Source organism: Dendropsophus ebraccatus, chromosome 9 (genome assembly GCF_027789765.1).
Source record: "Dendropsophus ebraccatus isolate aDenEbr1 chromosome 9, aDenEbr1.pat, whole genome shotgun sequence".
Classification (NCBI taxonomy): domain Eukaryota; kingdom Metazoa; phylum Chordata; class Amphibia; order Anura; family Hylidae; genus Dendropsophus; species Dendropsophus ebraccatus.
Window position 1 is genome coordinate 110,119,185 of NC_091462.1, and position 25,437 is coordinate 110,144,621.

At 50.8% G+C, this 25,437-nt stretch overlaps 1 protein-coding gene across 3 annotated transcripts in view; it reads left to right on the forward strand.

Moving 5' to 3' along the window:
• Positions 1-25,437, forward strand: part of FBXL16 (F-box and leucine rich repeat protein 16) — a 59,172-nt gene that overhangs the window by 16,890 nt on the left and 16,845 nt on the right. The window contains exon 1 of one of the 3 annotated variants that reach the window (XM_069982174.1): positions 12,706-13,118. The exons of the other annotated variants lie outside the window; for them this stretch is intronic. The gene's annotated coding sequence lies outside the window, so the exon portion shown is untranslated. Of the gene's footprint in view, positions 1-12,705; positions 13,119-25,437 lie in introns of those variants that run through there. 3 annotated transcript variants of the gene reach the window in all.

Consider the following 25,437-nt stretch of genomic DNA (forward strand, 5'->3'; position numbering starts at 1 on the left):
ACTCCGTAAACGCATCTTGAAATGGGGCCATTCCTCTATGGTGGCCGGGCATCCGGGAGTTCTAAAGACCGGGCAACTGATCTCCCGCCACTACTGGTGGCCTAGCCTACTCCAGGATGTCAAAGACTTTGTGGCGTCCTGTACCATCTGTGCCAGAAACAAGTCCTCTCATCAAAGACCTGCTGGCCTACTTCAGCCCTTGCCAGTTCCAGACCGCCCCTGGTGTCATATAGGCATGGACTTTGTCACAGACTTACCTCCATCTGCGGGTAACACAGTCATCTGGGTTGTCACGGACCGCTTCTCCAAGATGTCCCACTTCGTGGCTCTTCCTGGATTACCATCAGCCCCTCGCCTGGCCCAGCTGTTCTTTCAGCATATCTTCCGCCTCCATGGTCTTCCTCTTCATATAGTCTCTGACAGAGGCTCACAATTTGTCTCCAGATTCTGGCGTGCTCTCTGCTCTCAACTCCAAGTGAAGCTGGACTTCTCTTCGGCCTATCATCCCCAGACCAATGGGCATGTGGAGAGGGTCAATCAGGTCCTTGGCAATTATCTTCGACATTTCGTCTCCGCTCGCCAGGACAACTGGTCCAGTCTGCTTCCTTGGGCAGAGTTTTCCTACAATCATCTGGACTCGAGCTCCACAGGCAAGTCACCCTTCTATGTGGTCTATGGACGTCACCCTCGTCCTCCTCTGCCTCTCTCTCCATCCTCTGAGGTCCCAGCCGTGGAGGAGTTGTTATCTGACCTGCAGTCAATCTGGGAACAGACTCGACAATCTCTGCTCAAGGCATCTGTCCGCATGAAGGACCAGGCTGATAAGAGAAGAAGACCCGCCATGAATTTTCTCCCTGGTGACAAAGTCTGGCTCTCGGCCAAATATGTCCGACTCAAGATTCCCAGCTACAAGTTGGGTCCTCGATTCCTCGGTCCTTTCTCGGTGCTAAAACGCCTCAACCCTGTCACCTACAAACTCCGCCTACCCCCTACAATGCGGATTCCAAACGCCTTCCATGTCTCCCTCTTAAAGCCAGTGGTCCTCAACCGGTTCTCCGATAAGGCTTCGCTCTCTGCTCCACAAGCCGTCTCTGATGACGTTTACATTGTCAAAGACATTCTGGCTATGAAAACTGTCAGAGGGAGACGATCCTTCCTAGTGGACTGGAAAGGATTTGGTCCTGAGGAGAGGTCCTGGGAACCCGAGGCTAACATCCTGGACCAAGACCTCATCAAGAGGTTCCTACAGGCCAGAAAGAGGGGGAGGCCAAAGGGGGGGGGTACTGTCACGGCCGCGGCGGCGTCCCGTGCTCCGGGCCGCCACCGCGACTCCCCACTGCCCCATGCAGCAGCCGGTGTCCGTAGGCAGGGACCCGGCGCTGCTGTCACTTCGGCCCCGGGGGGCGCCTTACCTCTCCACGCTCCTGTCCGTCGCTGTGCCGGCCGGCGCGCGCGTCCCCGCCTCCTAGGGCGCGCGCGCGCCGGCTGTCTCAGATTTAAAGGGGCAGTGCTCTCCTAATTGGTCCATGTGCACAATCACTCCCTATAAATTCCAGCCCTGCCCCACTACAGGTGTTGGAGCCTCTACATGCTTCCCATAGCGTTTGGCCCAGCTCCCTGTTGTTCCTGATACCTGTCCGCTACCTGGTCCCTAGTCCTTGTTCCTGTTTCCTGCTTCCCGTCTCCCTGCTGTTCCTGTGTTCAGCCTGTCATCTGCGGTACGCCTACACGCCACTGTCAGTACCTACTCCTGCCACGCCTCGCCTGCCGTCACCAGCAATCAAGCCAGGGGTAGCGACCTGGGGGTCGTCTGCCGCAGCAAGTCCATCCCGCTTTGCGGCGGGCTCTGGTGAAAACCAGCGGCCCCTTAGACTCCGCTCCCTGGTGAGGTCTGTGCCATCGCTGGTGCCGGTCCAGTGGATCCACTACTCCAGGCGTTACAATGGGCCATGTGTCATACTGCAGAAATGCCCGCTCGGCCAATCAGTGAGTGAGGCGGGACACAGCTGCAGTCAGTGACTGGCTGAGCAGGTAGTTCCTGTGGCGCCTCGATGACAGAGAGATGATAAATCTGGGCCTATGGCTGACCCCCTCTCTATCACTATATCTGACCTCTATATCAGGGGCGTAACTAGAAATGGCTGGGCCCCACAGCAAACTTTTGATTGGGCCCCCCCCCCCTCCTCGACCAACCACTATGCCATCAACACACCCAGCTCTACACAGGTTCTATACACCATATAAATTACACTGCAGTTATATTAAGTGACTCACAGGGGACGCCTTCTCTCATTAGAGTTGTTTCCTTTTCATTTTCTTCTCCATCTGTCCTGGGCCATTATAAGAACTCCGAGCCACGAATCCACAGAATCTGCCAGACAGACAAATTAGGCTCTGTGTAGACAGCTTATAGATTGCCCCTTGTTCAGTCCTCCATATAGATGGCCCCATGTGCATCTACTATAGTAGAGATCCCCCTCTGTGTAATCCATTTATAGTAGATGACACCCTCTGTGCATCACCTATATCAGAGGTAGGGAATCTCTGCTCTCCAGCTTCTGCAAAACTACAACTCCCATCATGTATGGACAGTCAAAAATAAAGCTGTAGTTTTGCAATAGCTGGAGAGCCAAGGTTCCCTATCCCTGCCCTACAGTATATGGTCCCCTCTGTGTAGTCCTCTTAGATGACCCCTCTGTGTCAACCCCCCCAGTGTAGTTCCCCTTATAGATGCCCCCTAGTCCCCTTCATAAATGGCCCCTCTGTGTAGTTCCCCTTTTAGATGGCCCACATTCCCCATAAAAGTAGCCCCCAGTGTTGTCCATCCCCGTCCCGCATATAGGTAGCCCCCAGTGTTGTCCATCCCCGTCCCGCATATAGGTAGCCCCCAGTGTTGTCCATCCCCGTCCCGCATATAGGTAGCCCCCAGTGTTGTCCATCCCCCATATAGGTAGCCCCCAGTGTTGTGCATTCCCATCCCCCATATAGCCCCCAGTATTGTGCATCCCCCCATATAGCCCCCAGTATTGTGCATCCCCCATGTAGCCCCCAGTGTTGTCCATCCTTAGCCCCCAGTGTTGTCTATCCTTAGCCCCCAGTATTGTGCATCCCCTTCCCCACATAGCCCCCAGTATTGTGCATCCCCTTCCCCACATAGCCCCCAGTATTGTGCATCCCCTTCCCCACATAGCCCCCAGTATTGTGCATCCCCTCCCCCACATAGCCCCCAGTATTGTGCATCCCCTTCCCCACATAGCCCCCAGTATTGTGCATCCCCTCCCCCACATAGCCCCCAGTATTGTGCATCCCCTTCCCCACATAGCCCCCAGTATTGTGCATCCCCTTCCCCACATAGCCCCCAGTATTGTGCATCCCCAGCCCCCACATAGCCCCCAGTATTGTGCATCCCCTTCCCCACATAGCCCCCAGTATTGTGCATCCCCTTCCCCACATAGCCCCCAGTATTGTGCATCCCCTTCCCCACATAGCCCGCAGTGTTGCCCCTCTGATTAAAAAAACAAACACATAACTCACCTAACCCCACGCTCCCCCGTCGGTCGCCGGTCTCCTCTTCTCTCTGCCTCCGCCCGATGAGCAGCCCTCTAGTGAAGTCCCGGCAGCGTCATCGCTGAGCGCTCAGTGTGCGCCGCGGCGGCTGGGACTTCCGGTTTGTGTTCTTAGTACCGGAAGTCCCAGCCGCGGCGGCGCACACTGAGCGCTCAGCGATGACGCTACCAGGACTTCACCAAAGAGCTGCTCATTGGGTGGGACACTCTTGTGATCGCAAGCAGAATGCTTGCTTGCGGTCACAAGAATGATTGACAGGGCGGGAAGCCTATGGCTTCTCGCGCTGTCAGTCAGAACACTGAACACCCGGGAGGCCCGCTCGGCCGCCGGGTGTTGCAAGCGGTCATCTTCGGGGGGCCAAGGCCACGGGCCCCCTGATGTTAGGGGCCCCGTAGCAGCCGCTACGGCTGCTACGGCGGTAGTTCCGCCCCTGCTCTATATTACAGGGATCTGGCATTGTTAGCAGTTTTTCTTTATGGTGAATATTTAGTTAGAAACATAGAAGACTGTCAGCAGGAAAAGAGCACCTGCTCCATCTAGTCTAGTTGTGAGTTGTTCAGGACATGGAGGCTGGAGACTGGCTGCATCCACTGCACACACAGGAGAAACTGCTTTATATCTTTGCCTTAGGGTCCTATTACACTGAGCGACTTTTAACGACTAACGATAAACGATCGAAAACGAGAATGTTTATTGTTAACCTGAAATCGTTCCCCTATTACACAGAACAATAATCGTTAGTTACGATTGTTACTATGATCGTTATTGCGATTGTTACTATGATCGTTTATTCCTTCTGATCCCAGAAAAACAATGGACAATGTGCAATTACACTGAAAAATTAATGAAAAAACGCGGAACTTGAGTGAATGAATGTGGAATTACAGCGAACGATTAACAATAATTTTAGGTTCAGATCCAAATAAACAATCAACGACATACGAACGATTTTTCGATCGTTGCCTGCAATTACACAGAACGATTATAGTTTAAATTTGAACGATTTACCAATTTTTCGCACGTCTATCGTCTCGTGTAATAGGGCCCGTATTCACTCAGAAGTCACACCCAGATTCTTTAGGCCATTACACTGAAGCTGCTGAGCCAGATCTACTTTACCCCAGTGTTATAAATAACTCTACTGGTGTCTGACTGGTCATTTATGAAGGAGTCGGTGCCAGATAAAATTCAGGAGTTGGAGTTGGAGTCGTGTTTCGGCTTACTGACTCCATGGCCCTGATTGCAGGTCTCACTGACTCCCAGGGTGTGTTACAGGAATTTTGAGAGGGTATCCTAAGGGTACTATTACACGGAACGATAATCGGCCGAATCGGCACGATGACAACGACCATCGGCTGATCGTTGATATAGGTTCTGACCTATTTTCGACGGGAGCCGACCGCGCACTGCTACGTGTAATAGCAGTGCATGGCCGGCGACTGACGATATACATTACCTATCCACGTTCCAGGGCTGCTCCTGCGGTCTTCTCCCCGGGTCCCACTTGCTCTAGCTTCAGAGCGGCCTGTCAGCTGACAGGCCGCCCAGCCAATCATAGGCCGCGGCGGTCCCGGCCTGTGATTGGCTGCCTCCACCCATGAGGGTCTTATTGCTAATTCTGCTGTCTAAAGGTAAAGACCCTAGAGACATCTAGAACTGGAGGCCAATTGAAATGTTGACAGGAAGATTCTGGCAAAAATTCTGTTTTCTCGGTTTGTTTGTCCTCTGCATCGTTGGCGGGCTGCTTGGGACCGTAAAAGAGTGGAACATCTCTGGAGGGGTCATCTAAATCAGGGAGACGTTTGAGAGATGTAAGACTCTGAGATGTGGGACATATGTTGTAGATCTATCTATGGGCCACTTTATCAAAGTATTCTGGGACAATTCATTGACTGGCTGAAAACGTTATATTATGAGGCCAGGTTGGCAGGGTGATGGTTTGAGGGTTGAGACCGGGGTGTCACAAGTTTGCCCACTGAGTCCACAGCTATGGACCTGTTCCTGTGAGGCCTTAGGGTCTCTAATCAACCTTAACCCTTAGACGACCCAGGGCGTATAGTTACGCCATGGAAGTCTGTCCCCAGACGACCTAGGGCGTAACTGTACGCCCTGGGTGTTTCTCCCGCTATGAAGCGTGCTCCGGAGCGGAGCGCGCTTCATAGCAGGTGGGGGCCGGCTGCAATCAGCAGCCGGGACCTCACCGGTAATGACACGCTGCAGCGATCGCGCTGCCGCGTGTCATTAACTCCTTAAACGCCGCGATCGCGGCGCGACCGCGGCGTTTAAGTGTAAGTGACAGGGGGAGTCCCCTGTCACTTACCGATCGGGACCCCCGCAGTGTGACTGCGGGGGTCCCGATCAGTAAAACAGGCCGCCGGAGGTCTCTCACCTGCCTCCGTGCGGTCTGATCGGCGATCTGCTACACTGAGCCTGTACAGGCAGGTTTAATGAGCAGATCGCCGATAACACTGATCAATGCTATGCCTATGGCATAGCATTCATCAGTGTAAAAATCCAAGTAGTGAATGTAAAAGTCCCCCAAAGGGACTTCAAATGTGTAAAAAAAAAAAAAAGTTAAAAACACTAACACACTACCCCAAAACCCCTCCCCCAATAAAAGTTGAAATCACCCCCCTTTCCCATTATATAAATAAAACATATAAAAATAAATAAATAGATAAACATATAATATACCGTAGCGTGCGTAATTGTCCGATCTATTAAAATATAACAAGCGTCATTGCGAACGGTAAACGGCGTACACGAAAAGAGGGAAAAAAGTGCGCGGATTACCGATTTTATGTTACATTATATATATAAAAAAATTAATAAAAAGTGATCAAAACGTCCGATCTTCACAAATATGGTATTAATAAAAACTAGAGATCATGGCGGAAAAAATGACACCCCATACAGCCCCGTAGGTGAAAAAATAAAACCGTTATAAGCGTCACAATAGTCCCATTTTATTTATAATTAATTGCCAAAAAAAAGGATTTCATTTAAAAAAAATATATAACATTAGAGAATCTGTGTAACCTGCATATGGTTGTGTTCGGACTGACCTATAGAGTAATTGTATCATGTCGCTGTTACCATATAGTGCATTACGTAGACACAGGAACCCCCCAAACGTTACCATATTGCATTCTTTTTTGCGATTTCACCAATTTATATCTTCATAAATAATATATTTGGAATTCCATCATACATGTTATGGTAAAATGAATGACGCCATTACAAAGTACAACTATTCCTGTAACAAACAAGCACTTACATGGCCTTGTAGATAGAAAACTGAGAATGCTGGAGCTCTTAGAAGGGGGGGGAGGGAAAAACGGAAACACTAAGATCAAAATTTGCGCGGTCCACTGGGTCATTTTGGGCCTGGTCCTCAAAGGGTTAAAGGGGTTATCCAGCGCTACAAAAACATGGCCACTTTTGCACCACTCTTGTCTCCAGTTCAAGTGTGGTTTGCAAATAAACTCCATTTACTTCAATGGAACTGAGTTTCAAACCTCACCCAATCTGGAGACAAGAGAGGGGGAAGAGTGGGCATGTTTTTGTAGCCCTGGATAACCCCTTTTAGTCAAGCTTTCTGGACACTGAATACGGACCTGGATTTTCATCTACCACAATTTGCTAAGGTCTCCACCCATATTAAAATCCTTGGGGTTTAAGGGCCAGTTCAGACGGAGTAGAAGAGGCAAAATTCCACGACGGAACTCTCCGCCACAGAATCCCGCCTGCCTCAGTATCATACAGTCTGTCTATGGGAGGGCCAACGCGCCTCCTCTCTCCACTAGGTGTGCTAGCCGTCCCATAGACAGACTGTATGACACTGAGGCAGACCGGACTCCACGGCGGAGAGTTCCATCGCGGATAATTCAGCCCTAAATTGTGAGGAAAATATTATTTTGGGGAACATATTGGACATAAGTTTATATTGGAACACAGAGGGGGCAGCGTTATTATGTGAAGCAATACAGTTGCTGCCTCAAACATTATTAAAATCATATCTGAGGGGCTTGCAAGAAAAAAATAATAGACAAAAAAAAAAAAATCAAGAATCACCCATAATGTAAAAAAAAAATCTAACTGTATTTTTTGGTCATATCATCCACTGTATACACTGTTATATACTGCTACTCTATCTTTCATATTACAGTCAGGCCTTATTGCCCCCTCTGGCTACTTTGTGCCCTCCTTCATCTCTCCAACACTCTTCTCTCTGGTTTGTTGATGGCAGTGGCTGACTCCACAAGATGGCCGCCTCCACTAGGCCCATGTTGTGCCACCCTCCTGTATTATCCTCCGCACTATTAATTATTGACGTTCCGCATATTATTTAACCATCTGCAGCTTTTTTATACAGCGTGATATGTTTTATTTGAGTCTAATTAAACTTTAATAGTTGCACCAGGAGGGGAGACGGCGGCCGGAGTGAAATATAAATGAGCCCGGGCTTTAATTACCGGTGGGGACACGAGGAGGAAGCGTCTTATCCGCTAGGGTTAAGTATGAATGGAGGTTTTATTAGGGATGCCAGAAAACACTGTATGCTGCTCCTCCTCTGTCTGTTCTCATTGCTGGCATTAAATGTTAGTACGTGTATGATGTACCTGAGACATTCCCTGCTACCTCAATCACCCAAAGCCAATGACCCAATGTGCCAGTATCTGGCAACCTTCCTGGTGAATGATGTGATTTCTGTGCCCCTTAGAGGTGAGGGGAAGCAATACATTTCCAGTCCACATAAATCCTACACTTTCCTCTTCTAGATCATAAGGAAATGAGACTCTGTGTCTGGTGGATCTGTTGTGTAGAAAAATGCAAATGTCTAGGACTTCTCAGTCCCTCCAGCGGGCAAAGACCTACGACTCCATGAGGGACAGAGGAACACAGCATTTTGGAAAGCAACACTTCCTTCTTCTAACAAGTCAACCGGGTGGGGTGACAGGGCACTTCCTGCTCCTATTACATCTAAGAGATGAGGTAACAGGGCACTTCCTGCTCCTATTACATCTAAGAGATGAGGTAACAGGGCACTTCCTGCTCCTATTACATCTAAGAGATGAGGTAACAGGGCACTTCCTGCTTCTATTAGGTCTAAGAGGTGGGGTTACATGGCACTTCCTGCTTCTATTAGGTCTAAGAGGTGGGGTTACATGGCACTTCCTGCTTCTATTAGGTCTAAGAGGTGGGGTTACATGGCACTTCCTGCTCCTATTAAGTTTAAGAGGTGGGGTAACAGGGCACTTCCTGCTTCTATTCGGTCAAAGAGGTGGGGTTACATGACACTTCCTGTTACTATTAAGTTTAAGAGGTGAGGTAACCGGGCACTTACTGTTTCTAATAGGTCTAAGAGGTGGGGTAACATGGCAATTCCTGCTTCTATTAGATCTAATAGGTGGAGTAACAGGGCACTTCCTGCTTCTATTAGGTCTAAGAGGTGGGGTTACATGGCACTTCCTGTTACTATTAAGTTTAAGAGATGGGGTAACAGGGCACTTCCTGCTCCTATTACATCTAAGAGGTGGGGTAACAGGGCACTTCCTGCTTCTATTAGGTCTAAGAGGGGGGGTAACAGGGCACTTCCTGCTTCTATTAAGTTTAAGAGGTGGGGTAACAGGGCACTTCCTGCTTCTATTAAGTCTAAGAGATGAGGTAACGGCACTTACTGTTTCTAATAGGTCTAAAAGGTGGGGTAACATGGCAATTCCTGCTTCTATTAGGTCTAAGAGGTGGGGTAAAAGGACACTTCCTGCTTCTATTAGGTCAAAGGGGTGGAGTAACAGGGCACTTCCTGTTTCTATTAAATATAAGAGGTGGGGTAACATGGCAATTCCATCTTCTATTAGGTCTAAGAGGTGGAGTAACATGGCACTTCCTGCTCCTATTCGGTCTAAGAAGTGGGGTAATTGGGTACTTTTTGTTTTTTGACAGGGTTTATCCAGCATTAGCGAAACATGGCCACTTTCCTGCATAGATAGCACCACTCTTGTCTCCAGGTTGGATGCAGGTTTTTCGTCTCTTTGAAGTGAATGGAGCTTAATTGCAAACTGCACCTGACAAGAGTGGTGCTGTCTCTCGAATTAGATGGCCATGTTTTTCTAACACTGGATAACCCCTTTAAGTCTAAGAGGCGGGTAAAAGGGCACCCCTGGCATTGAGTATTGAGATCTCAGGATCATACATGGCTGCACCACCTGGAAACCAATCCAGATCTTGTGCTGTGCTAGAAGTGAAGGCTTCCATCCAAGGCAGCTCATTGGTTGGGGCGCACATACTTTTTACCCTGTACTGTGTATATAGACGTATTCTCAGCAGTACAGGGAGATGATCCATCAGAGCTCCGCCGCTCCCTGCAGCAGCCGTCTCCATCAATCTCCACATGAATCTGATGACTCCAGCATCACTTGTGGCGAGGTGTATATTTCTCACTCTCCGAGTTACAGAACAGGTCACATGACTCTCACCGTACGGCACAATCTGCTCTTTGGTCTCACATGATTATTTAATAAAGGTCTATGATGTTCATGGGTGACATCCATGAAACTGACCTGTAGGATGGGGGAGGGGTAATAACTGGAATAGCAGCAACACAATGACTTACGGAGGAAAGATCAGCTGATCACGCAGCATTACTGATGACATCACAGATCACAAAGTGGCATCTTACTAAAGAGAGTGACTCAATAGTAGTTTTAATATAGATGCTTTCTGGGAATACATACAATATTACCATAGCACCGGCGCTATACTGTACTGTGCACAGTTTAATACCGTAATGATTATAATCTGCAGTATTCTAGATTTCTTTACAGCCTAATGATAAGAGTGATCCATATAAAGATATAAAAATATACAAGAATATAACTACTATAAGACTGCCCCCTAGGTTAAAGAATGTAACTACTATAATAATATCTCCCTATATACAAGAATATAAGTACTATAATACTGCCCCCTATATACAGGAATATAACTACTATAATACTGCTCCTATATACAAGAATATAACTACTATAATACTGCTCCTATATACAGGAATATAACTACTATAATACTGCTCCTATATACAGGAATATAACTACTATAATACTGCTCCTATATACAAGAATATAACTACTATAATACTGCCCCTATATACAGGAATATAACTACTATAATACTGCTCCTATATACAAGAATATAACTACTATAATACTGCTCCTATATACAGGAATATAACTACTATAATACTGCTCCTATATACAAGAATATAACTTCTATAATACTGCCCCTATATACAGGAATATAACTCCTATAATACTGCTCCTATATACAGGGATATAACTACTATAATACTGCCCCTATATAGAAGAATATAACTACTATAATACTGCTCCTATATACAAGAATATAACTACTATAATACTGCTCCTATATACAAGAATATAACTACTATAATACTGCTCCTATATACAGGAATATAACTACTATAATACTGCCCCTATATACAGGAATATAACTCCTATAATACTGCTCCTATATACAGGAATATAACTACTATAATACTGCTCCTATATACAGGAATATAACTACTATAATACTGCTCCTATATACAAGAATATAACTACTATAATACTGCTCCTATATACAAGAATATAACTACTATAATACTGCTCCCTATATACAGGAATATAACTACTATAATTCTGCTCCTATATACAGGAATATAACTACTATAATACTGCTCCTATATACAGGGATATAACTACTATAATACTGCTCCTATATACAAGAATATAACTACTATAATACTGCTCCTATATACAGGAATATAACTACTATAATACTGCTCCTATATACAGGGATATAACTACCATAATACTGCCCCCTATATACAGGAATATAACTCCTATAATACTGCTCCTATATACAGGAATATAACTACTATAATACTGCTCCTATATACAAGAATATTACTACTATAATACTGCTCCCTATATACAGGAATATTACTACTATAATACTGCTCCTATATACAGGAATATAACTACTATAATACTGCTCCTATATACAGGAATATAACTCCTATAATACTGCTCCTATATACAAGAATATAACTACTATAATACTGCCCCCTATATACAGGAATATAACTACTATAATACTGCTCCTATATACAGGAATATAACTACTATAATACTGCTCCCTATATACAGGAATATAACTACTATAATACTGCCCCTATATACAGGGATATAACTACTATAATACTGCTCCTATATACAAGAATATAACTACTATAATACTGCTCCTATATACAAGAATATAACTACTATAATACTGCTCCTATATACAAGAGTATAACTACTATAATACTGCTCCCCATATACAGGAATATAACTACTATAATACTGCCCCTACATACAGGAATATAACTACTATAATACTGCTCCTATATACAAGAATATAACTACTATAATACTGCTCCTATATACAGAAATATAACTACTATAATACTGCCCCCTATATACAGGAATATAACTACTATAATACTACCCCCTATATACAGGAATATAACTACTATAATACTGCTCCTATATACAGGGATATAACTACTATAATACTGCTCCTATATACAAGAATTGGAGGCATCCTGTAGGGGTGGGTCACTGTTATCTCCCCCCAGGAGGAGGTGCTGCTCAGTGGGGAGCAGGCAGTATCAGGGCGGTGGGGGATCGGGGCAGGTGAGTGTAGTATATTACTATTATTATTATTATACTATGATTTATGTTGTCACCATCCTGTGTGGGAGCAGCTGTGGCCCCTATGATAGTATTACACTGCCTATATATCCTGATCCTGGCTGGGCCCGCATCCCCCTGTATACAGATGATGTATACACCCAGGGGGTGGCTGTGTATAGCGGTGACGAGGCGGAGCAGGCATAGCAGAGCTCATCCTGTCCCCGGCACCTTCCAGCCCCAGTGGTGTAGGGCTCAGGAGGAGGGGACGGTGACTCTGGAGAGGAGGAGGAGGAGGGGAGAGACAGCCGGGGAGGAGGCAGCCCGGAGTCATGAATTATTGATAATAATGCTGATGTCTCTTTAAGCCGTGTGTGACACCCTGTGTGTGTGTGAGTGTGCACTCAGTGGCGGAGGGCGGGCGGGCGGCAGGCATCATCCTGGGCTTCATCTCTCTGCTGACAAAGGGAAGATTGGCTGAAGGATTGGGATTTTTCTCGCCAGCTTTGCACCTGCAGGTGTCTCCCCCCCCCCAGTCCTCGGGTATTAGGGAGGATGGCGCCCCCCGACTGAGGCCAGGAGGATCCCTGCGGATGGGCTGTCATCCGGCTGGATACAAGATGCTGCCTGACTGACCTGTTTTGGCTGCCGTAGATGATGCTTTAGCTTGGACGTTGGGATTGTGCGGACCCCCGGCCCCCTCCTCCCCCCAGGGCTCCCCCCAGGGCTGTCACCGGCAGCTGGCTGTCACCTGTCTGGACCATAACAATCGTGGAGGCAGCGATGCCATGAGCAGCCGAGGCGGCAGCGCTGACGGTAAGAGGCTGTACACTGTGTGATACCTACATGATGGAGGCTGCAGAGCATCCTCCCCGCACCGAGACAGGGAGGGGGACAGGGAGCTAATACACAGGGACCCGCCGTATACACAGGGACCCGCCATATCCTTATATGCAGGGACCCTCCGTATACACAGAGACCCGCCATATCCTTATATACAGGGACCCTCCGTATACACAGAGACCCGCCGTATACACAGAGACCCGCCGTATACACAGGGACCCGCCGTATTCTTATATACAGGGACCCGCCGTATACACAGAGACCCGCCGTATACACAGGGACCCTCCGTATACACAGAGACCCGCCGTATACACAGGGACCCGCCGTATCCTTATACACAGGGACCCGCCGTATCCTTATACACAGGGACCCCCCGTATCCGTATACACAGAGACCCGCCGTATACACAGGGACCCGCCGTATACACAGAGACCCGCCGTATCCTTATACACAGGGACCCGCCGTATACACAGAGACCCGCCGTATCCTTATACACAGGGAACCGCCGTATCCTTGTACACAGGGACCCACCGTATCCTTATACACAGGGACCCGCCGTATCCTTATATACAGGGACCCGCCGTATCCTTATACACAGGGACCCGCCGTATACACAGGGACCCGCCGTATCCTTATACACAGGGACCCGCCGTATACACAGGGACCCGCCGTATCCTTATACACATTGACCCGCCGTATCCTTATACACAGTGACCCGCCGTATCCTTATACACAGGGACCCGCCGTATCCTTGTACACAGGGACCCGCTGTATCCTTATACACAGTGACCCGCCGTATCCTTATACACAGTGACCCACCGTATCCTTATACACAGGGACCCTGCGTATACACAGAGACCCACCGTATACACAGGCACCCGCCGTATCCTTGTACACAGGGACCCGCCGTATCCTTGTACACAGGGACCCGCCGTATCCTTATACACAGTGACCCGCCGTATCCTTATACACAGGGACCCGCCTTATCCTTGTACACAGGGACCCGCTGTATCCTTATACACAGTGGCCCGCCGTATCCTTATACACAGTGACCCACCGTATCCTTATACACAGAGACCCGCCGTATACACAGGGACCCGCCGTATCCTTATACACAGGGACCCGCTGTATCCTTATACACAGGCACCCGCCGTATCCTTGTACACAGGGACCCGCCGTATCCTTGTACACAGGGACCCGCCGTATCCTTGTATACAGGGACCCGCCGTATCCTTATACACAGTGACCCGCCGTATCCTTATACACAGTGACCCGCCGTATCCTTATACACAGGGACCCGCCGTATCCTTGTACACAGGGACCCGCTGTATCCTTATACACAGTGGCCCGCCGTATCCTTATACACAGTGACCCACCGTATCCTTATACACAGGGACCCTCCGTATACACAGAGACCCGCCGTATACACAGGGACCCGCCGTATCCTTATACACAGGGACCCGCTGTATCCTTATACACAGGGACCCGCCGTATCCTTATATACAGGGACCCGCCGTATACACAGGGACCCGCCGTATCCTTATATACAGGGACCCGCCGTATCCTTATACACAGGGACCCGCCGTATACACAGGGACCCGCGGTATACACAGACCCGCCGTATCCTTATATACAGGGACCCGCCGTATACACAGAGACCCGCCTTATATACAGAGACCCGCCTTATCCTTATATACAGGGACCCGCCGTATCCTTATACACAGGGACCCGCCGTATACACAGGGACGTATACATAGGGACCCGCCGTATACACAGTGACCCACCGTATCCTTATATACAGGGACCCGCCGTATACACAGAGACCCGCCGTATGCTTATATACAGGGACCCGCCGTATCCTTATACACAGGGACCTGCCGTATACACAGAGACCCGCCGTATTCTTATATACAGGGACCCGCCGTATCCTTATACACAGGGACCCGCCGTATCCTTGTACACAGGGACCCGCCGTATCCTTATATACAGGGACCCGCCGTATCCTTATATACAGGGACCTGCCGTATCCTTATACACAGGGACCCGCCGTATACACAGAGACCCGCGGTATGCTTATATACAGGGACCCGCCGTATCCTTATACATAGGGACCCGCCGTATACACAGGGACCCGCCGTATCCGTATACACAGGGACTCGCCATATCCTTATACACAGGGACCCGCCGTATCTGTATACACAGGGACCCGCCATATCCTTATACACAGGGACCCGCCGTATCCTTATATACAGGGACCCGCCGTATCCTTATATACAGGGACCTGCCGTATGCTTATACACAGGGACCCACCGTATCCTTATACACAGCGACCCGCCGTATCCTTATACACAGGGACCCGCCGTATACACAGAGACCCGCCATATCCTTATATACAGGGACCCGCCGTATCCTTATACACAGGGACCCGCCGTATCCTTATACACAGGGACCCGCCGTATCCTTATATACAGGGACCCGCCGTATCCTTATATACAGGGACCTGCCGTATCCTTATACACAGGGACCCGCCGTATCCTTATATACAGGGACCCGCCATATCCTTATACACAGGGACCCGCCGTATACACAGAGACCCGCCATATCCTTATATACAGGGACCCTCCGTATCCTTATATACAGGGACCCGCCGTATACACAGGAACCAGTCGTATCCTTATATACAGGGACCCGCCGTATCCATATATACATAGACCCGCCGTACCCTTATATACAGGGACCCGCCGTATCCTTATACACAGGGACCCGCCGTATCCTTATATACAGGGACCCGCCGTATCTTTATATACAGAGACCCGCCGTATACACAGGGACCCGTCATATCCTTATATACAGGGACCCGCCGTATCCGTATACACAGGGACCCGCCATATCCTTATATACAGAGACCCGCTGTATCCTTATATACAGGGACCTGCCGTATCCTTATACACAGAGACCCGCCGTATCTTTATATACAGGGACCCACCGTATCCTTATACACAGGGACCCGCCGTATCCTTATACACAGGGACCCGCCGTATACACAGAGACCCGCCGTATCCTTATATACAGAGACCCGCCGTACCCTTATACACAGGGACCCACCGTATCCTTATACACAGGGACCCACCGTATCCTTATCTACAGGGACCCGCCGTATCCTTATACACAGGGACCCGCCGTATCCTTATACACAGGGACCCGCCGTATCCTTATACACAGGGACCCGCCGTATCCTTATACACAGGGACCCGCCGTATCCTTATACACAGGGACCCGCCGTATCCTTATACACAGGGACCCGCCGTATCCTTATACACAGGGACCCGCCGTATCCTTATATACAGAGACCCACCGTATCCTTATACACAGGGACCCGCCGTATCCTTATACACAGGGCCCCGCCGTATCCTTATACACAGGGACCCGCCGTATCCGTATACACAGGGACTTGCCGTATACACAGGGACCCGTCGTATCCTTATATAAAGGGACCTGCCGTATACACAGGGACCACTCCTATCCTTATATACAGGGACCCGCCGTATCCTTATACACAGGGACCCGCCGCATCCTTATATACAAGGACTTGCCGTATCCTTATACAAAGGGACCCGTCGTATCCTTATACACAGGGACCTGCCGTATGCTTATACACAGGGACCCGCCGTATACACAGGGACCCGTCGTATCCTTATATACAGGGACCCGCCGCATCCTTATATACAGGGACCCACGGTATCCGTATACACAGGGACCCATCGTATCCTTATACACAGGGACCCGCTGTATCCGTATACACAGGGATCCGCCGTATCCTTATACACAGGGACCCACCGTATCCATACACACAGGGACCCGCTGTATCCGTATACACAGGGATCCGCCGTATCCTTATATACAGGGACCCGCCGTATCCTTATATACAGGGACCCACCGTATACACAGGGACCCGCCGTATACACAGGGACCCGCCATATCCGTATACACAGGGACCTGCCGTATACACAGGGACCCGCCGTATCCTTATATACAGGGACCCACCGTATCCTTATATACAGGGACACACCGTATCCATACACACAGGGACCCGCCGTATCCATATACACAGGGACCCGTCGTATCCTTATACACAGGGATCCGCCGTATCCTTATACACAGGGACCCGCCGTATCCTTATCCACAGGGACCCGCGGTATCCTTATATTCAGGGACCCGCCGTATCCTTAAATACAGGGACCCACCGTATCCTTATCCACAGGGCCCCCCGTATCTATATACACAGGGACCCGCCGTATCCTTACACAAAGGGACCCGCTGTATCCGTATACATAGGGTGCAGGCCATAGACCCGCTGTGTCCTTCTACACAGGGAGCAGCCGTATCCTTATACACAGGGAGCAGGCCATGGACCCACCGTATCTTATACACAGGGACCCGCCGTATCCTTATACACAGGGACCCGCTGTATCCTTATACACAGGGACCCGCCGTATCCGTATACACAGGGACCTACTGCATCCTTATACACAGGGATCGCCGTATCCTATTACACAGAGACCCGCTGTATCTGTATACACAGGGAGCAGGTCATAGACCCGCTGTATCCTTATACACAGGGACCCGCCGTATCCTTATACACAGGGAGCAGCCGTATCCTTACACATAGGGACCCGTCGTATCCTTATACACAGGGAGCAGGCCATGGACCCCCCCCCCTTCCCTTATACAAAGAGACCTGCCGTATCCTTATACACAGGGACCCGCCGTATCCTTATACACAGGGAGCAGCCGTATCCGTATACACAGGCAGCAGCCGTATCCTTATACACAGGGAGCAGCCGTATCCTTACACACAGGGACCTCCCGTATCCGTATACACAGGGACCCACCGTATCCTTATACACAGGGACCCACCGTATCCTTATACACAGGGAGCAGCTGTATCCGTATACACAGGGACCCGCCGTATCCTTATACACAGTGTGCAGCCATATCCTTACACACTGGGACCCACCGTATACACCGTGCCCGGTCCCCTCACTGTAGACATGGTATGGGGCAGGTGATGGGCAGTGCCCGGTCTCCTCCTCACTGTAGGGATGGTATGGGGGTAGGTGATGGGCAGTGCCCGGTCTCCTCACTGTAGACATGGTATGGGGCAGGTTATGGGCAGTGCCCGGTCTCCTCAATGTAGACATGGTATGGGGCAGGTGATGGGCAGTGCCCGGTCTCCTCCTCCTCACTGTAGGGATGGTATGGGGCAGGTGATGGGCAGTGCCCGGTCTCCTCCTCCTCACTGTAGGGATGTATGGGGCAGGTGATGGGCAGTGCCCGGTCTCATCCTCACTGTAGACATGGTATGGGGCAGGTGATGGGCAGTGCCCGGTCTCCTCCTCACTGTAGGGATGGTATGGGGCAGGTTATGGGCAGTGCCCGGTCTCCTCAATGTAGACATGGTATGGGGCAGGTGATGGGCAGTGCCCGGTCTCCTCCTCACTGTAGGGATGGTATGGGGCAGGTGATGGGCAGTGCCCGGTCTCCTCCTTACTGTAGGGATGGTATGGGGCAGGTGATGGGCAGTGCCCGGTCTCCTTACTGTAGGGATGGTATGGGGCAGGTGATGGGCAGTGCCTGGTATCCTCCTCACTGTAGGGATGGTATGGGGCAAGTGATGGGCAGTGCCCCGTCTCCTCCTCACTGTAGGGATGGTATGGGGCAGGTGATGGGCAGTGCTCGGTCTCCTCCTCACTGTAGGGATGGTATGGGCAGGTGATGGGCAGTGCCCGGTCTCCTCACTGTAGGGATGGTATGGGGCAGGTGATGGGCAGTGCCCGGTCTCCTCCTCACTGTAGGGATGGTATGGGCAGGTGATGGGCAGTGCCCGGTCTCCTCCTCACTGTAGGGATGGTATGGGGCAGGTGATGGGCAGTGCCCCGTCTCCTCCTCACTGTAGGGATGGTATGGGGCAGGTGATGGGCAGTGCTCGGTCTCCTCCTCACTGTAGGGATGGTATGGGGGCAGGTGATGGGCAGTGCCCGGTCTCCTCACTGTAGGGATGGTATGGGGGCAGGTGATGGGCAGTGCCCGGTCTCCTTACTGTAGGGATGGTGTGGGGCAGGTGATGGGCAGTACCCGGTCTCCCCACTGTAGAGATGGTATGGGGCAGGTGATGGGCAGTGCCGGTCTCCTCCTTACTGTAGGGATGGTATGGGGCAGGTGATGGGCAGTGCCGTCCTTCTCCTCACTGTAGGGATGGTAGGGGGCAGGTGATGGGCAGTGCCCGGTCACCACACTGTAGGGATGGTATGGGGGCAGGTGATGGGCAGTGCCCGGTCTCCTCCTCACTGTAGGGATGGTATGGGGCAGGTGATGGCAGTGCCTGGTCTCCTCCTCACTGTAGGGATGGTATGGGGGCAGGTGATGGGCAGTGCCCGGTCTCCTCCTCCTCACTGTAGGGATGGTATGGGGCAGGTGATGGGCAGTGCCCGGTCTCCTCCTCCTCACTGTAGGGATGGTATGGGGCAGGTGATGGGCAGTGGCCGGTCTCCTCACTGTAGGGATGGTATGGGGCAGGTGATGGGCAGTGCCCGGTCTCCTCACTGTAGGGATGGTATGGGGCAGGTGATGGGCAGTGCCCGGTCTCCTCCTCACTGTAGGGATGGTATGGGGGCAGGTGATGGGCAGTGCCCAGTCTCCTCACTGTAGACATGGTATGGGGCAGGTGATGGGCAGTGCCCGGTCTCCTCCTCACTGTAGGGATGGTATGGGGCAGGTGATGGGCAGTGCCCGGTCTCCTTACTGTAGGGATGGTGTGGGGCAGGTGATGGGCAGTGCCTGGTCTCCTCCTCACTGTAGGGATGGTATGGGGCAAGTGATGGGCAGTGCCCCGTCTCCTCCTCACTGTAGGGATGGTATGGGCAGGTGATGTGCAGTGCCCGGTCTCCTTACTGTAGGGATGGTGTGGGGCAGGTGATGGGCAGTGCCCGGTCTCCTCCTCACTGTAGAGATGGTATGGGGCAGGTGATGGGCAGTGCCCGGTCTCCTCCTCACTGTAGGGATGGTATGGGGCAGGTGATGGCAGTGCCTAGTCTCCTCCTCACTGTAGGGATGGTATGGGGCAGGTGATGTGCAGTGCCCGGTCTCCTTACTGTAGGGATGGTATGGGGCAGGTGATGGGCAGTGCCCGGTCTCCTCACTGTAGGGATGGTATGGGGCAGGTGATGGGCAGTGCCCGGTCTCCTCCTCCTCACTGTAGGGATGGTATGGGGCAGGTGATGGGCAGTGCCCGGTCTCCTCCTCCTCACTGTAGGGATGGTGTGGGGCAGGTGATGGGCAGTGCCCGGTCTCCTCCTCCTCACTGTAGGGATGGTATGGGGCAGGTGATGGGCAGTGCCCGGTCTCCTTACTGTAGGGATGGTATGGGGGCAGGTGATGGGCAGGTCCTGGTCTCCTCCTCACTGTAGGGATGGTATGGGGCAGGTGATGGGCAGTGCCCGGTCTCCTCACTGTAGGGATGGTATGGGGCAGGTGATGGGCAGTGCCCGGTCTCCTCCTCCTCACTGTAGGGATGGTATGGGGCAGGTGATGGGCAGTGCCCGGTCTCCTCACTGTAGGGATGGTATGGGGCAGGTGATGGGCAGTGCCCGGTCTCCTCCTCCTCACTGTAGGGATGGTATGGGGCAGGTGATGGGCAGTGCCCGGTCTCCTCCTCACTGTAGGGATGGTATGGGGCAGGTGATGGGCAGTGCCCGGTCTCCTCCTCACTGTAGGGATGGTATGGGGCAGGTGATGGGCAGTGCCCGGTCTCCTCCTCACTGTAGGGATGGTATGGGGCAGGTGATGGGGCAGTGCCTGGTCTCCTACTCACTGTAGGGATGGTATGGGGCAGGTTATGGGCAGTGCCCGGTCTCCTCCTTACTGTAGGGATGGTAAGGGGCAGGTGATGGGCAGTGCCCAGTCTCCTCCTCATTGTAGGGATGGTATGGGGCAAGTGATGGGCAGTGCCCGGTCTCCTCCTCACTGTAGGGATGGTATGGGGGCAGGTGATGGGCAGTGCCCGGTCTCCTCCTCACTGTAGGGATGGTATGGGGGCAGGTGATGGGCAGTGCCCGGTCTCCTCCTCACTGTAGGGATGGTATGGGGGCAGGTGATGGGCAGTGCCCGGTCTCCTCCTCACTGTAGGGATGGTATGGGGGCAGGTGATGGGCAGTGCCCGGTCTCCTCCTCACTGTAGGGATGGTATGGGGGCAGGTGATGGGCAGTGCCCGGTCTCCTCCTCACTGTAGGGATGGTATGGGGGCAGGTGATGGGCAGTGCCCGGTCTCCTCCTCACTGTAGGGATGGTATGGGGGCAGGTGATGGGCAGTGCCCGGTCTCCTCCTCACTGTAGGGATGGTATGGGGGCAGGTGATGGGCAGTGCCCGGTCTCCTCCTCACTGTAGGGATGGTATGGGGGCAGGTGATGGGCAGTGCCCGGTCTCCTCCTCACTGTAGGGATGGTATGGGGCAGGTGATGGGCACTGCCTGTGTAGTAACTGTAATGATGTAGCTGTGCTATTACAGCACCGCATTGATTCAGTTTCCCGGCTCCCGGCATCATATTTATCATGATGGGCAGCGAAAGAGTCCAGTACGAGGCTGCCCTGTCATAGCTTCTGTTCTCCATGGAATGGGGGAATAAGCCCTTAGTTTGGTGAGGCAGCAGCTCTAGGAAGAGTCCAGATTGTTCCATCTACTTCCATGTAAGAATTGTGGAGGCCGCTGAGCTCTCAGGGCAGTAGAGATGGGTTTGTCTTCTACAGATATGTCTCCTTCACATTATCCTGAGGTCTCTGAGCTCTACTGGCAACTCTCTCCTCCTCCACACAATCCAGTCTCTGAGTTCTACTGGCAACTCTTTCCTCCTCCACACAGTCCTGTCTCTGAGCCCTACAGGCAGATCTTTCCTCCTCCACACAGTCCTGTCTCTGAGCCCTACAGGCAGCTCTTTCCTCCTCCGCACAGTCCTGTCTCTGAGCTGTACAGGCAGCTCTTTCCTCCTCCGCACAGTCCTGTCTCTGAGCTGTACAGGCAGCTCTTTCCTCCTCCACACAGTCCTGTCTCTGAGCTCTACAGGCAGCTCTTTCCTCCTCCACACAGTCCTGTCTCTGAGCTCTACAGGCAGCTCTTTCCTCCTCCACACAGTCCTGTCTCTGAGCTCTACAGGCAGCTCTTTCCTCCTCCACACAGTCCTGTCTCTGAGCTCTACAGGCAGCTCTTTCCTCCTCCACACAGTCCTGTCTCTGAGCTCTACTGGCAACTCTTTCCTCCTCCGCACAGTCCTGTCTCTGAGCTGTACAGGCAGCTCTTTCCTCCTCCACACAGTCCTGTCTCTGAGCTCTACTGGCAACTCTTTCCTCCTCCGCACAGTCCTGTCCCTGAGCTCTACAGGCAGCTCTTTCCTCCTCCGCACAGTCCTGTCTCTGAGCTCTACAGGCAACTTTTTCCTCCTCCACACAGTCCTGTCTCTGAGCTCTACAGGCAGCTCTTTCCTCCTCCGCACAGTCCTGTCTCTGAGCCCTACAGGCAGCTCTTTCCTCCTCCACACAGTCCTGTCTCTGAGCTCTACTGGCAACTCTTTCCTCCTCCACACAGTCCTGTCTCTGAGCTCTACAGGCAGCTCTTTCCTCCTCCACACAGTTCTGTCTCTGAGCTCTACAGGCAGCTCTTTCCTCCTCCGCACAGTACTGTCTCTGAGCTCTACAGGCAGCTCTTTCCTCCTCCACACAATCATGTCTCTGAGCTCTACAGGCAGCTCTTTCCTTCTCCTCCGCACAGTCCTGTCTCTGAGCTCTACAGGCAGCTCTTTCCTCCTCCACACAATCATGTCTCTGAGCCCTACAGGCAGATCTTTCCTCCTCCGCACAGTCCTGTCTCTGAGCCCTACAGGCAGCTCTTTCCTCCTCCACACAGTCCTGTCTCTGAGCTCTACTGGCAACTCTTTCCTCCTCCGCACAGTCCTGTCTCTGAGCTCTACAGGCAGCTCTTTCCTCCTCCACACAGTCCTGTCTCTGAGCTCTACTGGCAACTCTTTCCTCCTCCACACAGTTCTGTCTCTGAGCTCTACAGGCAGCTCTTTCCTCCTCCGCACAGTCCTGTCTCTGAGCTCTACAGGCAGCTCTTTCCTCCTCCACACAGTCTTGTCTCTGAGCTCCAGGTAGCCCTTTCCTCCTCAAAGCTTGGTGTTTGCTCTGATATACATTGTCAGCTGTGACACCTTTATATAGACAGGGGGCGGAGTCTGTACAGATCCCGTCCAATCAGCTGAATATACCACATGTGACTCTACTTAGCTCTTTAGGGTCCATTTACACAGAAAGATTTGAAGCCAAAGCCAGGAATGGCTTTGAAAAGAAAAGTAATCTCGGGCTTTCCTTTATGACCTGTTCTGTGTTTATAGTCTGTTTCTGGCTTTGGCTTCAAATCTTTGGCAGATAATCTGTCAGATAATCTTTCTGTGTAAATGGACCCTTCCCTCTCCTCCTCCTAATACACAGATATCAGGACACTGACCTCTCCACCTCCTAATACACAGATATCAGTGCCGGACCCTAGTGTGTTATATCGTGATGCCAGTGACGGTTGGGCACACAGGTATGGTGGCACACCTGTTTTAAGTTTAAAGGGCCGCTTGTACCTTGTTCCCCTGTGGACAGTGACCTGCCGGGCTGCTGAGGGGTCCCCTGGGCTGTTATCACGTTGGGCCCGAGTGGTGTAGTGACCCTCCCGGACTATTGGAACTGCCACCCACAGAAAGGGGAAATGTCCCAAGGAGTGTGTGCATACTGTGCTGGTGCAGGGCGAAGAATCACAGTCTCTTTACCATAAATAATCTCTTGTTTACTCTGAAAGTACTTGTGTGCAGCAGAACATACAGCTGTGCCTTGACAGGATACCTTACACTTGATAATACACTTGATAATATAGGATCCTGATCTGTGATAGGAGTATAGCGAGGAGTACAGTCGTGCTGACTGGGTTGCGTGTTGAGAGATACATAGAAGAATCAGAGGAGCAGAGAGGAGGATGTTGTGAGAGCCCCAACCCAAGCACTAATGTCCTCTGCCGGGACGTTGGAGGATGAGGTAGTGATATAAGAATACTTGTGCCCATGCATCGACCTTTGTCGAAATGAACCACATGTTGCCCTACCAGTGTTGGGGGACCCGTCCTAAAGGGTGACACAAGTCCCAGACCCTGTTACCTTTGATGAGTGGAAAGCTGAGGGTTTCCTGCTGACAACTGCGAGATAAAGTTCATAGGCTTCTAGCAACTTTGCTCTATCCGGATCAGTTCCTAGCTTTTTGCCTTTTGTGGATACTGTCCTGCACTGTGACTCTCCTAGTCCACGGCGTGGGTTGAAATAATCTCTGACTTGTCCTCTCCTGTAATGGGTTTAACACTGCATAGTGCTTAGTAAGGTTGCTTGAGGAGAAACTGTTAGGTGCGTCCTAGCTCTACAAAGTCTAGTGACCAAAGACCTCATATGAGGGCCCAAAAGGAGCCACTTTAGGGAGCGTTCTAGCTTGCTTCCTTTCCCTACAATGTTTAACACAAAAGACCTCTACACTTCTTCTACCCACGTGATTTCCTATCTACAGCCCCCTGTAAGGTGTGCTGTGAATGGGTAAAGAGTGCATAAAGAAGTAAATTAAGAAATGATAGGACAGAAGAAGATGTGACACTTAAGTAAACAATAACTTTTTCCATACTTCAGCTGTGCAGCAACTGAGTACACAGCGACATCTAGTGGCGAAACTTTATCACTACTACATCACCACTTACAGTAAAGGCTTTTGTGAAGGGTGTATCCAATAGCAACACCCGTGGTTGGACATCACATACTCCCCCACTTGAGAAAAGCCGTCAATGGCATAACACCTTGAGAAAAAGACTGGACATTTGGATAAGGCACAGCATGGGTTATAAAATACAGATATATATTATACAACTTTTTTTTTGTTTTGGGCAATAATACAATTGTCCACAATAAAATCAGGAACACTGGATGCATCTGTCCATATACACCCTGATTGTTGCTAGGATGCGTCAGTTCTGTAAAACAACGAGGCTTGTTCCTCACAAGAAAGGGGAAGGAAGGAAAGGGGAATCACGGCAATGCCGGGTGCAGGGTCTTTAACAGGGGATATTGCAAGTGGACGCTGTGGAAGTGGTGGTTACTGGAGTTGGAGTTGTGGTCACAGCAACGTTGTAAGTGACCTGGGGCTGTACCTGGGACACTGTGGGGCAT